This window comes from Zonotrichia albicollis, chromosome 1 (genome assembly GCF_047830755.1).
Source record: "Zonotrichia albicollis isolate bZonAlb1 chromosome 1, bZonAlb1.hap1, whole genome shotgun sequence".
Taxonomy (NCBI): Eukaryota; Metazoa; Chordata; class Aves; order Passeriformes; family Passerellidae; genus Zonotrichia; species Zonotrichia albicollis.
Genome location: NC_133819.1, coordinates 1,435,333 through 1,450,263, shown reverse-complemented (window position 1 = coordinate 1,450,263; position 14,931 = coordinate 1,435,333). Strand labels below are relative to the sequence as shown.

The following is a 14,931-nucleotide window of genomic DNA, read 5'->3' as shown; positions in this document are numbered from 1 at the left end:
GAACAATGGTCTGTGTATTAATGCTTGGCTGTGGCAGACAACTTTTATGGAAAACCCTTTCCTTAGGATTTTTCCTCCTGAGAAGCTGAGAGGCCTCAGGAACAAAATGCAAACATTGATTATCTGCTGCTGTGGAATGCAACAGGTGCATCTGGGATTGGTCTCATGGGGTTGTTTCTAATTAATGGCCAATCACAGTCAGCTGGCTTGGACAGAGAGCCTGAGCCACAAACCTTTGTTATCATTCTTTGCTATTCTATTCTGAACTAGCCCTCTGATAAAACCTTTTCTTCTATTCTTTTAGTATAGTTTTAATGTAATATATATCATAAAATAATAAATCAGCCTTCTGAAACATGGAGTCAGATCCTCTTCTCTTCCCCCATTCAAGAATTCTGTGAACATCGTCACACTTGTCTAGAAAAACTCCTTAAGCTGCAGAAAAGTTTATCTGGTGAGATATTAGGAAGTTTGAAGCTTAATAATGGAGCTCTGTGCATTGTGTTTTAAGGCTTACAAACAGGTATTGTATTTGAAATAAGCAAACATTGTTTAACCAAAGGTACCTGTGCTTACAGTGGTTGGATGGAACTACTGTCAATGTGCTTTTGCTTTGTGTGATTGGTCAAAACACTTATAAAGTGAGCTGTAACATTAAGTTCTTGGTCTGCTGCCTGGGATGTGAGCTGGTGGCATCTCCCCATTGTCATAACCATGGAATGAGACCGATGCTGGACAATAAAACACTCAAGGCGCGTTCCCAGCAGTCCTGTCCCGTTGGTGATTTGTACAGAGATCCCAGCCGGTGATTCTGCGGGTGTCCTTGGAGTCACACCGTGTTCCTGCCCTCCCCTCACACCAAGGGAATTTCCCCCAGCCCCCAGCCGGGCTCTGCTCCCTCTCCCCTCCCCAGCCACCGAGTCCCTCCCTGTCAGCCACCACTGCTCCCACATTAAAACAATAAATGACCCAAGGATCCCCGCTGACTATTGACACTGGCAATTAGAGGGGAATTAAAGGGGCTGTGTGCTTTGGATGCACTTCAAAGCTTTGTGGGATTCCCACACATGCTCCCAGAGCTGTGGGGTCCCCTTTGAGTTCGTCTGGCCACTTCCAAGGCTGCCATTTCCTATTAGCATGAAACTATTATTACCCACTCACTAAACGCTTCCTGCCAGGAAGGAGAGAGTCCAAGACAACAGCAGCCCCAAGGAAAGGGGCTGGCAGATGGTTTGGTTTCCTAAAGAGCTGTGTCCAGCAGGATTTATCCGACTTTCCGCTCCCCCAGCACTGGGTGGGGTTCAGGGGTGATGTCATTCCTGAGCTGTTGAGCTCAGCATCGGTTCTAACAAATCCTTGCGCTTTGTGCACCCAAGGAATTGCAAATGCCATGGGAAAAATTTCTCTTCATTCCCAGGCAAGTCTTAAACCTTGTCTGCCCGTGTTCTTGCTTAGGGAGTTATTTTCAGAGAATTCACAGAATCACACAAAGTTGGAAGAGACCTTCAAGATCATGGAATCCAACCCAGCCCCAACAGCTCAACTCAACCCTGGCACCCAGTGCCACATCCAGGCTTTGTTAAACACACCCAGGGATGGGGACTGCACCACCTCCCCGGGCAGCCATTCCAGAACTTTATCACTCTTTCTGTAAAAAACTTTTTCCTGATTTCCAACCTGTGCTGGTTCCAGGTGTGGGTTTCTCTGGGTCTGGATTGAAGGCACTGGAGATGTTATTTCATGTTCACACTCAGCTGTTTATTATTTCTTATCTCAGTTTCACTGCTGGGAGTTCAGCAGCTTTTCATCAGAAGGCACAAAATGGCCAACAATCTCTTGTTCCAAGGTTTTTCAGACTAAACTATCCCATTAAGAGCTGACACCTGGATTATTTTCCCTTTTAACCCAATCACTGATCCCACAGAGCTGCAATGGGCACTTTTCTGCCCAATTACAAAATGCCACCCAAACCCATGGAGGAGGAGGAAGAAGCAGCATGAAGAGGAAACCCAGGATGACACCCTGTGCCCTCCATCTTGCTGCCATCCACAACACACTAAAAACCCCAAACCCTCAATTTCTCACCCAGTGACACACCCACACTGCTCTCTATAATCTATTGCACACTTTTGTGGGTTCCAGTCTATCTTGGAGTCTGGGAAACTTTCTCCATGGATTACTGTCAGAGTCAGTGCTGCCCTGGGGGTCAGGGCACCCCAGAGCAGACACAGAAATATTCCCAGTGCTCTGGGTTTCCATAAAAACCTAAACTTCCCTTGGTGCAGCTCGAGGCTGTGTGCTCTGGCTGTGTCAGTGCTGCTGCAGACAGAGCCCAGCCCCAGCTGAGCACAGGCACCTTTCAGGAGCTGCAGAGAGTGATGGGGGCAGCCCTGAGTCTCCTTTTCTCCAGGCTGAGCACCCCCAGCTCCCTCAGGGGCTCCTCACAGGGTTTGTGTTCAGGCTGGTTCTGAACTCACTCAGATCCCTGTGTTGGTGCTGGTGGAGGAAAACCCTTCCAAGAATTGTCTTCCCAACACAGGAGTATTTTTATATAAAATCCCTCACTCCACTCTTTAATATCTCATTTAAACAAAATAAAACATGAGGAAAATGTTGTCTCCTATTTTTACTCAAAGTCTGGATTTTCTGTTCTATTCTGGTTCTTAATTCCCATGGAAGTGCTCCTGGAGGTGAGGATGAGGACCCCACTAAGATGATTTTTGAAGCAAAAAGCCCTTTATGTTTTAGGATTTGGTACAGAAAGAACAGTTCTTAGCCACCATGGTGTCTTTCTAATTAAGAGAGGGGGTTTAGATGATTCCTTTTGGAAAATTTGGTCCATGAGGATTTGCTTAAGAACATGGCAAAATTGGAAACGGGAGAAGGTTTTGAAGAGGATCCTCCTGCTTTTATTCTTCTCTGGAGGCTCATGCCTTGAGATAGAGGGAAGTAGATTATTTTAGAAAATAAGATGAAGAAAACGAAAGGAGAAAAAAGAGAAAGAGAGAAAAAGGAAAAAGGAAAAAGGAAAAAGGAAGAAGAGAAAGAAGAGGAAGAATGAGGAGAAGAAGAAGAAGAAGAAGAAGAAGAAGAAGAAGAAGAAGAAGAAGAAGAAGAAGAAGAAGAAGGAGGAAAAGGAAAAGGAAAAGGAAAAGGAAAAGGAAAAGGAAAAGGAAAAGGAAAAGGAAAAGGAAAAGGAAAAGGAAAAGGAAAAGGAAAAGGAAAAGGAAAAGGAAAGTGAAATGTTCATCCTTTTAACCCCAAAATTATTCAAGGGCAAATCTTGACACAGAGCCATCATAGCCAGGTAAAAAAAGAATCAGCTTTTAAATGATGACAGTGGCATTTCTTTTTCCTTGTGTTCAACTTTAATTTTGTGTATTTAAACATTTTTGCATGGTTTCCTTCTCTTGTGTGAACATTAAATGCTGTGAGGGTTTGTTTTCTTCCTTGGCAGGTGATTCCTGCCTTTGAGTTTGTGCTGTCCGGTGAGATATCCCAATGGAAATCCAATTCCTACCTCTGTAAGAAGGAAAAATCTGAAGATGAGGGTGCTGAGCTGAATCCTGATGAATTTTATGGAACTACTTCCATGAATTCTGAAGAGAATTCTCCATCTCTAAGTGTGTTTGCATGTTTCTACTTGGAGACAGGGATATTGGTCACTCCAGACAATGAAATCATCCCGTTCCATGAGCCATCTGATAAACGCTGGGAATGATCCCACATCCCAGAATGAATCCCACCCTCTCCTTCCTTATTACAAACACTACAACACGCAGCTCATTTCGTGTCTTGTAAAGGGAAAAATACCCCAACCCTCTGGAACAAATCTTGAGATTCCTGCAGGCAGGGATTTGTTATTAATTCCCTCATCGGCTAATTAAGTGTGGCCTCAATATCCCAGAGGATTTTCCCACCATGGATATCAGAGGGAGCCTCTCCCTGTCCTTAAGCTCTGGATGGTTATTTAGGTTCACTTCTCACTCTTGGCTTGGCTTTGCCTCTTTTTTTTTGCACATCACTTATGGCCCCCCTGAGCCTGCAGTCTATAAATATTTTACACAAACCCAGGAATAAAACCCAACCCAGCCCAACTCCTTTGTCAGAGACTCTGAACTCACCAGGGCATGGTTTGGCTTCTCTTCCTCACCTCCCTTGCCACAACCCATCGGATGGAAGGGAGGAGAAATTATCCACTTCAGGTTTGGAAGAATCCCGAAATGAGTTGGGTTGGAAGGATCTGAAAGGGCAGGGACAGCTTCTGTCCGGTTTTTGGCTGTTTGGATGGCCTGGAAAGGCCCGGGGTGGCCTTGGGGCAGCCCGCGCTTCAAAGGAACAGAAGAGGCTTCAGTTCTTTTCTCGGTCTCGGTGTTTATTAATTGTTTATCTAAAAGATTTTCTCTCGGCCCGACAGAGCTCTGCTCAGCAGCCAGCCATGAGCACACTCCCTGCCCTCCGGGCGGTCACCTATCTTTATACCCATGGTTACGTGTACAATATTTATCATTTTTCCCCAATACCTTTCACCCTTATTGACCACTGCACTTTTAGTAATAACCAATCACCATCACCATCACCACAGAAGATGGAGGAGAAGAAGAAGAAGAAGGACAGGACACGCCCCAATTCCTCCATCTTACTTCTCTAAACCCCCCTGTACAGAAATCCTAAACCCTGTGTTTCACTCTCTAATTAACCAATCCCTTCACCATTCACCCCGGTGAAATCCTCCTATCCTCATACAGGTGTCGTCTCCTGTGTAGGATCAAAGTCCAGCCACCAGACACTTCTGGAACATTCCAGGACTCCCGAGCCCCCCAAGGGTGGTCTCGGTGACTGCACCTCAGTCCTGAGGTGCTGAGATCCCACAAGCTTCCACTGTCCCAGGGTGCTCAAACCCCAGTGTCCAACGTGGCCTTGGACACTTCCAAGGATGCAGCTTCTGTGGAGGCCTCACACCCTCACAGAGAAGAATTTCCTTCTAAAATCCAATTTAAATCTCTTCTTTTAGTTTAAAACTTTTACCCCTTCTCCTATCACTGTCTGTCACTCAAAAGGAGCTTCTGTGCCTGAAAAGTCAAATTTTTTCCCCCCAAGTCCTCTAATTAACGTAATAAAAACACTACATCATTCCAGGCCTAGTCTCATTGTGTAAAATCCCTCCGTACCAAGTTAAGGAAGTAATCATACAAGGAATATAATTCACACATTGGAGAAGGTGAGGTGGATTCAGCTTACAGATGTTTCATGACCAGAGAAGGAGTGAATGGAGATCCAGCTGGAATCAAGGGATGGTTTGGGCCAGAAGGGACCTCAGAGATGATCCAGTGCCACCCCCTGCCATGGGCAGGGACAATTCCCACTGTCCCTGGCTGCTCCAGGCTCCATCCAGCCTGGCCTTGGACACTTCCAGGGATGCAGGGGCAGCCACAGCTTCTGTGGAGGCCTCACACGCTCCCAGAGAAGAATTTCCTTCTAAAATCTAATCTAAATCTCTTCTTTTAGTTTCAAACTTTTTCCTCTTCTCCTATCACTGCCTATCACCCAAAAAAGCTTCTCTGCCTGAAAAGTCATTTTTTTTTCCCCTCAAAGTCCAATAACTAATGCAATAAAAATATTATATCATTCCAGGCCTAGTCTCATTGTGTAAAATCCCTCCATACCAAGTTAAAGAAGTAATTATAGATGGAAAATAATTTGCACATTGGAGAAGGTGAGGTGGATTCACTTTCCAGATATGCTTCATGACCAGAGAAGGAGTGAATGGAGATCCAGCTGGAATCAAGGGATGGTTTGTGTTTGGAGCAACCTTAAGAATGATCCAGTGCCACCTCCTGCCATGGGCAGGGACAATTCCCACCATCCCAGGCTGCTCCAAGCTCCATCCAGCCTGGCCTTGGACACTTCCAGGGATGTCAGGAGGGCTCTCAGCACCCAATCAGTTCCTTATTTTGCTCCAAGCCTCATCCAACTTGGCCTTTTCCACCCTCTCATCTCCATCTCCATTGTCACCCACCTGTCGCCCACAGAGCTGTAAAACATCAATTTATGGAGACAGGACTTGGCTGATTAATCATGGAGGGCAGCAAAAATCTCCTTTTTTTTGGTGAAAAGGTGGCTGTTTATTCCCCCTCTGCTTTTCTGCCCCGCCTCTCTTGCTCTGGTTTTACACAGATGTTAAACGCAGCTCTTCTGTCCAAATCAGCCCGAGTAGCAAAACCCACAAACCCAATTATCTGGCAATGGCCCAAACCCATTCCTGTCCATTCCAATTTATTGGGAGACAAGTGCTGGCACGTTCCTTCCAGATACATCATCAAATTAATGGCCATCAGAGGCCTTTCTTCGAGAAATGGGGAGGGAAAATTGTAAACCCAGCCAGGACATAAATAACACAACCATGGCATGGAAAACAAACCACCATTTGCTGTTAGTTATGGACTTTCAGCCTGGAAGTGACAAAAAACAAACAAAAGGAATTTGTTATGTACATTGAGGTTGGAGGAGTGGAGGAACCACGCAGCTTTTGGGAATATCCAGGGAAAAGGGATCCAGCCAAGTGTATTTCTGCCATAAATCTGTATTTCTGCCTGCTGTTTGCTTATTATAGCCGAGGGGTTGTTGAAATTCAGGGAGTTGAGTGTGAGACAGAGTAATCCATCCTGAACTAGGTAAAGTGTCTAGGAGAGGTGAAGGGTCTGTGGAGCTAAAGCTGAAGGAGAGGCCGCATTCCAGAGACAGCAAGGAGACAGAGAAAGAAAAACAGAAAACCGCGAGGTCAATCTGCCCCCGACCTAGGAATTCCTTCGATAAAGAAGAATTAGTGCTAAATGTCGCGTGGAATGAATATGTATGAACTTAATTTGAAACTGTATGCATATGCATTTGGAAGGGGGGATAAAAAGGGGACTCGGAGTCTCCAGGGGTGCGCACGCCTTTTGGGAGGCTTGCGTCCGACGCGCGTCGTAATAAAGGCATACCGGGCTTTACAACTTTTACAAGTTGTGAGGTTTCTTCCTTTCTCCGCAAATCATTCTGGCGAGCCAGCCAGGAGATTCAGGAGATATTTTCCGTCTCCATCTCTGTCCCCGCAGGGGCGGGGGGGGGACCGACGGACTCCTAGGCGCACCCCAGGATTTTCCTGGAGGAAGTTCCGCTCGCCTCGACTTGCCTCCTGCCGGGACAGACAAGAACCTGCTGGCCGCGGAGAAGGACACGGTATGTACTAGGGGCCCCTGGGGGGGGGGAGGGAAGAACAAGGAAAGAACAAGGGAATTAACGACCCAGAGACGTCTGGGGATCAGCCGATAGAGCGGCCGATAGAGCGGCCGATAGAGCGGCCGTATTAGAGACGGGGTTCGTTCCATCGTCGTCCTGATAGAGCAGGACTGCCAGCGGCTCCGGGTGTAAGCCGGGTGAACCCGTGTATGCGTGTATTAGAATTCAGATTCTGATGGGGCAGAGCTGAATTCGCGTATGTTTCTTCTGTTTGTGCGTGTGTGAGTGGTGTCCGGACACTGTGTTGCTGTGTGTTGTATTGTGTGATCAGCGCGCTGTATTTGTAAGTTGTGTAAGTGTATAAAGTGTATGATATATAGAGAGCAGGCTGTGCGGGGGGGCGAAAGTTCTGCCCGCCGCTTGAGAGGTTGAGTAAACACCGACCGAAGCAGGCTGTGCGGGGGCGGGGAGCACCCGACGGAGAAAACAGAGAGAACTGTGAAAAGCGTGCGCGAGGGCGTTTTTTTGAGTAAAAGTGGTAAATTGTGGTGTAGGTTGTGCGTGCTTTCACCGTGGCTAGACGAACCCGAGGGGTTCCTCTGCCTCAGTGGTTTGGACTCGACCCTTGGGAGTTCGTGAATCCGGTGAATTTTTGGATAAATAGAGGAGACGAACGAGTTCACTTAGAGGGACTCTACCGGACTTCAGCTGGCATTCTTGTAAGTCTGGACTGGGAACAGCCTGCCGTAGAAAATTTAGAGCTCCCTGTAATAAATGGAATAGCTTGCTTTTGCGGGAAATTTCGAGTAACCTTTGGCGCATCAAGAGGCTGGCACGCTGCGTGGGTATTATTACAGCGCGTAGTTTGTGGGAAACGCTGGTATTGTTGTTCTAGCAGGCGACGGGGCACGTGCCCCAGGTGTGAACGAGAGGTTCCTGATCAAGCTGATTCAGAGCCTAAGATCTTAAAACTTGTGTGTGGGAAATCACATCTGGTACCTGCCACTTGGGGTGTGTGGGAGGAGGACTGGGAAGCTACTGTGAAGTCCTGTGAAAAGAGGTTTGGGTGGAAGCGGGACAGAGCAAGAAGGAGATAATGGGAACTAACCAGAGTAAGGAAGTTCCGCAGGCCAGCCCCTTAGGGTGCATCTTGGCCCACTGGAAGGAAATCACTAGCCGGGGGGGCTCTGAGAATAAAAAGGATCTAATCCAGTATTGCACACGCTGGTGGCCCTTATATAGGCTAGAGGACGGGGCAAGGTGGCCACCCACTGGAACCCTGGACTATAATACTTTACTGCAGTTGATGTTGTTTCTAAGACGGGAGGGTAAATGGAATGAGGTCTCGTATGCTGATATGTTTTTTGTTTTAAGAAACCACCAAGAGTGGCAGAGGGACTGTGGGATTAAGGCACCCTCAGACCCACTGGTCTTGGCCCTTGAAAGGGATAACAAGGCAAAGAGAGGGCAAATCAAACGCTGCTGTTCAGCATGCAGTATAGGACAACGGTGTATGAGATCAGATAAGGTCTATGGTTCTGAGGAGCAAGAACGGGACACATTTGAGTGGGTGAAACATCCTCCAGCTCCTCCCCGAAGGGGGATGGTTAGGGAAGTCGAGGCTGATGCTGAGGATGAGGAGGAAGGAAGCCTCCCCAAAAGGGAGGAGGAGGACTCAGGTGGGGAAGGCACATCTACTAGATCCCACCCCATCCGTGGGAGTCCAATTGCATCTAGGACTAGGAGGCAAGTAGTGCTACAGGCCCCTCTGCGACAGGCAGTGGGGCCAGAAGGGGGTAGATTAATGATTAAAGTGCCATTTACCACCCTTGATTTAGAAGCATGGGAAAGGGTTGCGAGGAATTACCGTGTTGACCCGATACTCACTGCCAAACGCCTAAGGTATGTTATCAAACAGCACAACCCAGACTGGGCTGACATCCAGCTACTACTGGATGCTTTCACTGAGACAGAGAAGCAGCTGATCTTAAAGACAGCTGGGAATTTGGCGGAGGATTACTGTAAAGCCACCCAGCTGGATGTAAAACAACATTTCCCCCTCCAAGACCCAGAATGGGACCCTAATGTGTCGGCAGAGGTAAAGAAATTAACAGAGTATCAAGAGTGGATAGTAACAGGGGTGGAAAGAGCTATTCCAAAAACCATAAACTGGTCTGCCTTATATTCACTTAAGCAGGGACCTTCTGAGACTCCATCTGAATTTCTAGAGCGTTTAAGGGATACCATGCGTCGTCATACATCATTAGATCCGGAGTCTGAGATAGGGATAAACCAACTAGTTAATTCATTTTTGGGGCAGTCTGCTGGAGATATCAGACGTAAACTTCAGAAGATTCGGGGAGCAGACGCGAGAAATCTTGAAGCCTTGTTAGAAGAGGCCTGGAGAGTATTTAGTAACCGGGAGGAAGGATATAAACGGGGAATGAAAAGGTTGGTGGCGGTGGTACAGGAGGAAAGGCAGAGGAAACACAACCAGGGCCCACCGAGACAAGGACCACCTCGGTTGGGCAGGGACCAGTGTGCAATCTGCAAAAGAATTGGTCACTGGAAAGACCAATGCCCAGAACGAAGAAGGAGTGACCAACAGATGGCTGCACACGTACAAAACAACTGAGGAGGACCGGGGGATCCTGCCCCAGCGGATCCACTGGTTATAACAATGAGGCTGGGGGAAGAAGGGAAAAGGGTAGAATTTTTAGTTGACACAGGAGCTACATATTCAGTCCTAAATAAAGCCTTAGTGCCTGTGGAAAATGATTATGTTGTAGTACAGGGGGCAACTGGCCAGTCTGAAAGGGCATATTTTTGCAAACCTTTGAAGTACAAATTGGGAAAACAATGGGGTATTCATAAGTTCTTATACATGCCTAATTCACCAAGAGCACTCTTGGGGAGAGATTTATTGGAACAATTACAAGCCACCATCATATTCAAGAATGGGGAAATTACTCTGGAGGTGAATGATCAAAAGTACATAGAGGCACTAAGTTTAACTCTGACTGCTACTGGCATTAAGGAAGAAATTGATGAGGAAATATTAAGTCAGGTATTTCCCGGGGTGTGGGCCTCTGATGTGCCAGGAAGGGCAAAAAATGCCTCTCCCATAGTAATCAAACTCAAGGAAGGAGCGCAGCCAGTGAGAATCAAGCAGTACCCCCTAAGGAAAGAGGACAGGGAGGGAATCAGCTCAATAATCGAAAATTTTCTGCAACTAGGATTGCTGAAGGAATGCCAATCTGATTTTAATACTCCCATCCTGCCTGTTCGAAAATCTGATGGGACATACCGGATAGTACAGGATTTAAGGGCTATCAATAAAATAACAGAAGATCTGTATCCGGTTGTAGCCAATCCATACACTTTATTAACTTGCTTAACACCTGAGCTAACCTGGTTCACTGTTCTAGATTTAAAGGATGCCTTCTTTTGCCTCCCCATCCATGAAGCCAGCCAAAAATTCTTTGCATTTGAATGGGAAAGCCCTAAAAGTGGGCGCAAAACCCAGCTCACATGGACCAGACTACCACAAGGTTGGAAAAATTCCCCCACCCTGTTCGGGGAACAACTTGCAAAGGATCTGGAATCCTGGGAAGCCCCACAGAAAGAAGGGAGGCTTTTGCAGTATGTTGATGACCTTCTACTGGCCACTCAGACAAGGGAAGCATGTGTGGCCTGGACGGTAAGCCTTTTGAATTTCCTAGGACTCCAAGGATACAGAATATCCAAGAAAAAGGCACAGATAGTGAAACAGAAAGTAGTCTACCTGGGGTACGAGGTGAGTGCTGGGCAACGGACTTTAGGGCAGGCTCGCAAGGAAGCCATATGCCAAACCCCAAAACCCCAGACCATAAAGGAACTCCGAACGTTCCTAGGCATGGCAGGGTGGTGCCGGCTGTGGGTCTATAATTATGGACTACTCGTCAGACCCCTCTATGCTCTTATTGCCAATGGAAACAGAGATCTCCAGTGGACGAAAGAAGCAACACGGGCTTTTCACCAGCTAAAGGATGCCCTCATGTCAGCTCCAGCTTTGGGACTTCCAGATGTGAGTAAACCATTTTTCCTATTTTCCCATGAGAAGCAGGGAATTGCCCTGGGAATACTGGCTCAAGACTTGGGTCCATACCGAAGGGCAGTCGCTTACCTCTCTAAGCAACTAGATGCAACAGCCAAAGGATGGCCAGGTTGCCTCAGAGCTGTAGCAGCAGTTGTGCTGAACATCCAAGAGGCACGCAAGTTTACCCTGGGACAAAAAATGACTGTGCTAGTGTCCCATACAGTGTCCGCAGTACTGGAAGTAAAGGGTGGCCACTGGCTTTCACCGCAGAGGTTTCTGAAATACCAGGCCATTATGGTGGAGCAAGATGATGTAGAGATCGTGGTGACTAACATTGTCAACCCAGCTTCTTTTCTCAGTGGAAACCAAGGAGAGGCAGTACACCACGATTGCCTGGAGACCATTGAAGCTACCTACTCCAGCCGCCCGGACTTAAAGGATACCCCCCTGGACGACGCAGAGACCTGGTTCACTGATGGGAGCAGCTACGTTGCTGATGGGAAGCGATATGCTGGATATGCAGTGACCACCTATAGAGAGGTAATCGAGTCTGGACCCTTACCAACAGGCACCTCCGCGCAGAAGGCCGAGATAATTGCCCTGACCCGTGCCTTGGAAAGGGCAAAAGGGAGGAGAATAAACATCTACACAGACTCGAGGTATGCATTCGGAGTTGTACATGCACATGGGGCCATCTGGAAGGAGAGGGGGCTGCTGACCTCACAGGGAAAGAACATCAAACATGCACAAGAAATAATCCAGCTGCTGGAAGCAGTTCAACTGCCTGAAAAGGTAGCAATTATGCACATTAAGGCACACCAAAAAGTGAGCTCAGAATTGGAAGAAGGAAATGAGCTGGCGGATAGAGAGGCAAAAGAAGCAGCAAAAGGGGAGGTAGCTACTGAAGGAGTCCTTATCCCAGACGGACAAATCTCCCTTGAAGGTAAGCCAGAATATAGCAAGAGAGATAGGAAATTAATTGAAGATCAAAAAGGGACATATAGCCAAGAAGGGTGGGCTACCATTGAAAAGAAACTGGTAATCCCTTCCCATTTGTTGTGGTCATTAGTAAGGGAAGAACACCAGAAAACACACTGGGGAATAAATGCCCTATACACATACCTGATTGAGAGGATTGTTGCTAGAAATTTATATGCCACTATTACTCAGGTAACTCGACAGTGTGATCTTTGCCTCCAGACTAATCCCAAAAATATCCCCAGGCCGAAACTTGGTCAGATTGGGAGGGGCCATGGGCCTGGACAACAGTGGCAAATTGACTTTTCAGAACTCCCAAGGAAAGGGGGGTATCGATATTTGTTGGTATTGACAGATACATTTTCAGGGTGGCCAGAAGCATTCCCCACCAGAACTGTCAAAGCTAGAGAGGTGACCAGGGTGTTATTACAAGAGATAATACCGCGCTTTGGAGTTCCAGCCACAATGTCCTCAGATAGAGGATCACATTTCATTTCCAAAATAGTGCAACAAATTAGTAGCCATCTGGGCATAGACTGGGAGCTCCACACCCCATACCACCCCCAATCAAGTGGTCAGGTGGAGAAAATGAATCATTTGATTAAACAGCAAATCATAAGACTGGGGCAGGAAGCAAATCTGCCCTGGCCCCAAGCTCTTCCACTAGCACTATTGCGAATTCGAACTAAACCTCGAGCTAAAGAAAAGTTAAGCCCTTTTGAAATACTCTATGGGAGACCATATGGAATACAAAAGGGAATGTCCACCCACATTGGAGAGGTGACATTAGCCACCTACATGGTGGCCTTAAACAAACAGCTCAGAGAAATTGAAAAACATGTGGCAGGAACTCGGAGCCGGGAGTTAGATGGGCCAGTACATAACATACAGCCTGGAGATTATGTATATGTTAAGTCTCTTACAGAAAAAACTTTGGAACCGCAGTGGGAGGGACCGTTCCAAGTGCTTCTCACCACCTTCACTGCAATCAAAATCAAGGAGCAGAACGCCTGGATTCATCACTCCCGGGTGAAGAAGGCCCAGAGACCCCTTGAGGAGTGACTCCAGGAGACAATGAACTGAGACTAAAACTTGCTTGGGCAAAATGAGTAAATTGCGGTGGGGAGTAGCTCACGTTTTAGTTTGTAGGATCATTTTGTGTATAATCATGACTGAAGTTTTAGAACTTGAGAGTACCTTTATTCAGAGCAATGTTAAATGGCCTTGGTCCCGGGCGTTTAATCAGTATACTGGATCCATGGGAGAACTTTCTGAGAATTTAAACCTGTCCATTGTGGTAATTCATGGAGATCAGGTATATGAGGGGCAGGAATGGCAGGAACAGAAACTATGGACACTTCAAGGGATTAGAGGAGAAGAAATCAAGGTAGGGTGCCGGATGATAAATGGGACAGCCCATAAGAAACCAAATGAAATTAGTGTCTCAATTTCTCCTGATGAATATGAACGCCAGGAAATCTGTGATAGCCTAAATGAATCAGACTGCTGGTGTAATTTCACCTTAATACAGCCTGTGGAAATAACTTGCCTTTGGGCACAGGAAGATATTGGGCTTTCATTTAAATTCAAAATAGACACTACACCTTTCACCACAGCAGGACCCTACACAGCCCACACCAAGACCCAAATAGTTCAGACCCAACCCAAACTTGAACCCGAGTTGTATGGAGTTGGCCCCTACGTAGTAAAGAATGTGGGTGAACAACAACTATTGTTCAATCCAGAATGGTCTCTCAAACGTGTGGAGCTGATAATGCAAATTAACATCTCAAAAATCCAACCAGTCTGCTCCTCCTTCCTGAAAACTTCCTTTGAGGGCTGGACAACATGGCTGCAAAAACAGACATACCTCAGGAGCAGAATGAGAAGGGATCTAACTGGCCTATTAGGGACAGGATTAGGAGTTTTGAATGGAATTGATTCAGAGATACTGATGAATAAACTGATCACTGCAGCAGGCAGCCTAACAAAATTGAGGCAACCCTTACAATCATCTCTGTTGGCATTAGGAACTAGCCAGTGGCAGATTTCAAAAGTACTGTCAAAATGGGAAACGACCGGGGACCAAGACCACAGGTTAATAACAGAAGCACTTGGTGCAGTCCAAGACAATGTGTCTTTAGCTCTCAGTTGTATACAAGCACAGTTATGGGTGCAGGCAACAGCAGCTCTGATCATACGGGAAGGGAATGAAGGTAATTTTCCAGCTGAAATTCGAAAGATTGTGTGGGATAATGCTATCGATTTTGAAAGGAAGTTCCAGTCTTGGTGGACTATGGTGAATTTCACCTATGATCCCGTTTATAATGTAGCAACTGCCTTTGTGCTTACCATACGTAATGCCACAGTTTTTGTTATCCATCCCATCATTGCCCTAGGGTTAAACCATGAAAAAACAATACTCTATCCTTCAGAACATAGAGTGTGGGCACGAAAGGTGAATGAAAAGTGGCAGACAGTAAATGTAGAGTCCTGCATTACTAGAGAACAGATGGGATTCATTTGTGAGAGCAACACTATTAATGCTCAGGACGTGTGCCTGGACACTGAACAGAGTATTTGTCACTTTGAAGTTCATCCAGTCACCGACCAGAAAACTGTGCTTGTATATACTGGGAATGGATGTGTGTGTC

General features: G+C 46.7%; 1 long non-coding RNA gene across 2 annotated transcripts; it reads left to right on the top strand.

Moving 5' to 3' along the window:
* Positions 1-6,650: 6,650 nt before the first annotated feature.
* LOC141728764 (uncharacterized) lies at positions 6,651-14,319 on the top strand. 2 transcript variants are annotated; one of them, XR_012579932.1, is made up of 2 exons: positions 6,651-7,221; positions 13,193-14,319. It is a non-coding gene; the product is annotated as an uncharacterized LOC141728764 (long non-coding RNA). The 2 variants fall into 2 exon arrangements; XR_012579935.1 differs by lacking the exon at positions 6,651-7,221 and adding an exon at positions 7,230-7,940.
* Positions 14,320-14,931: the final 612 nt, after the last annotated feature.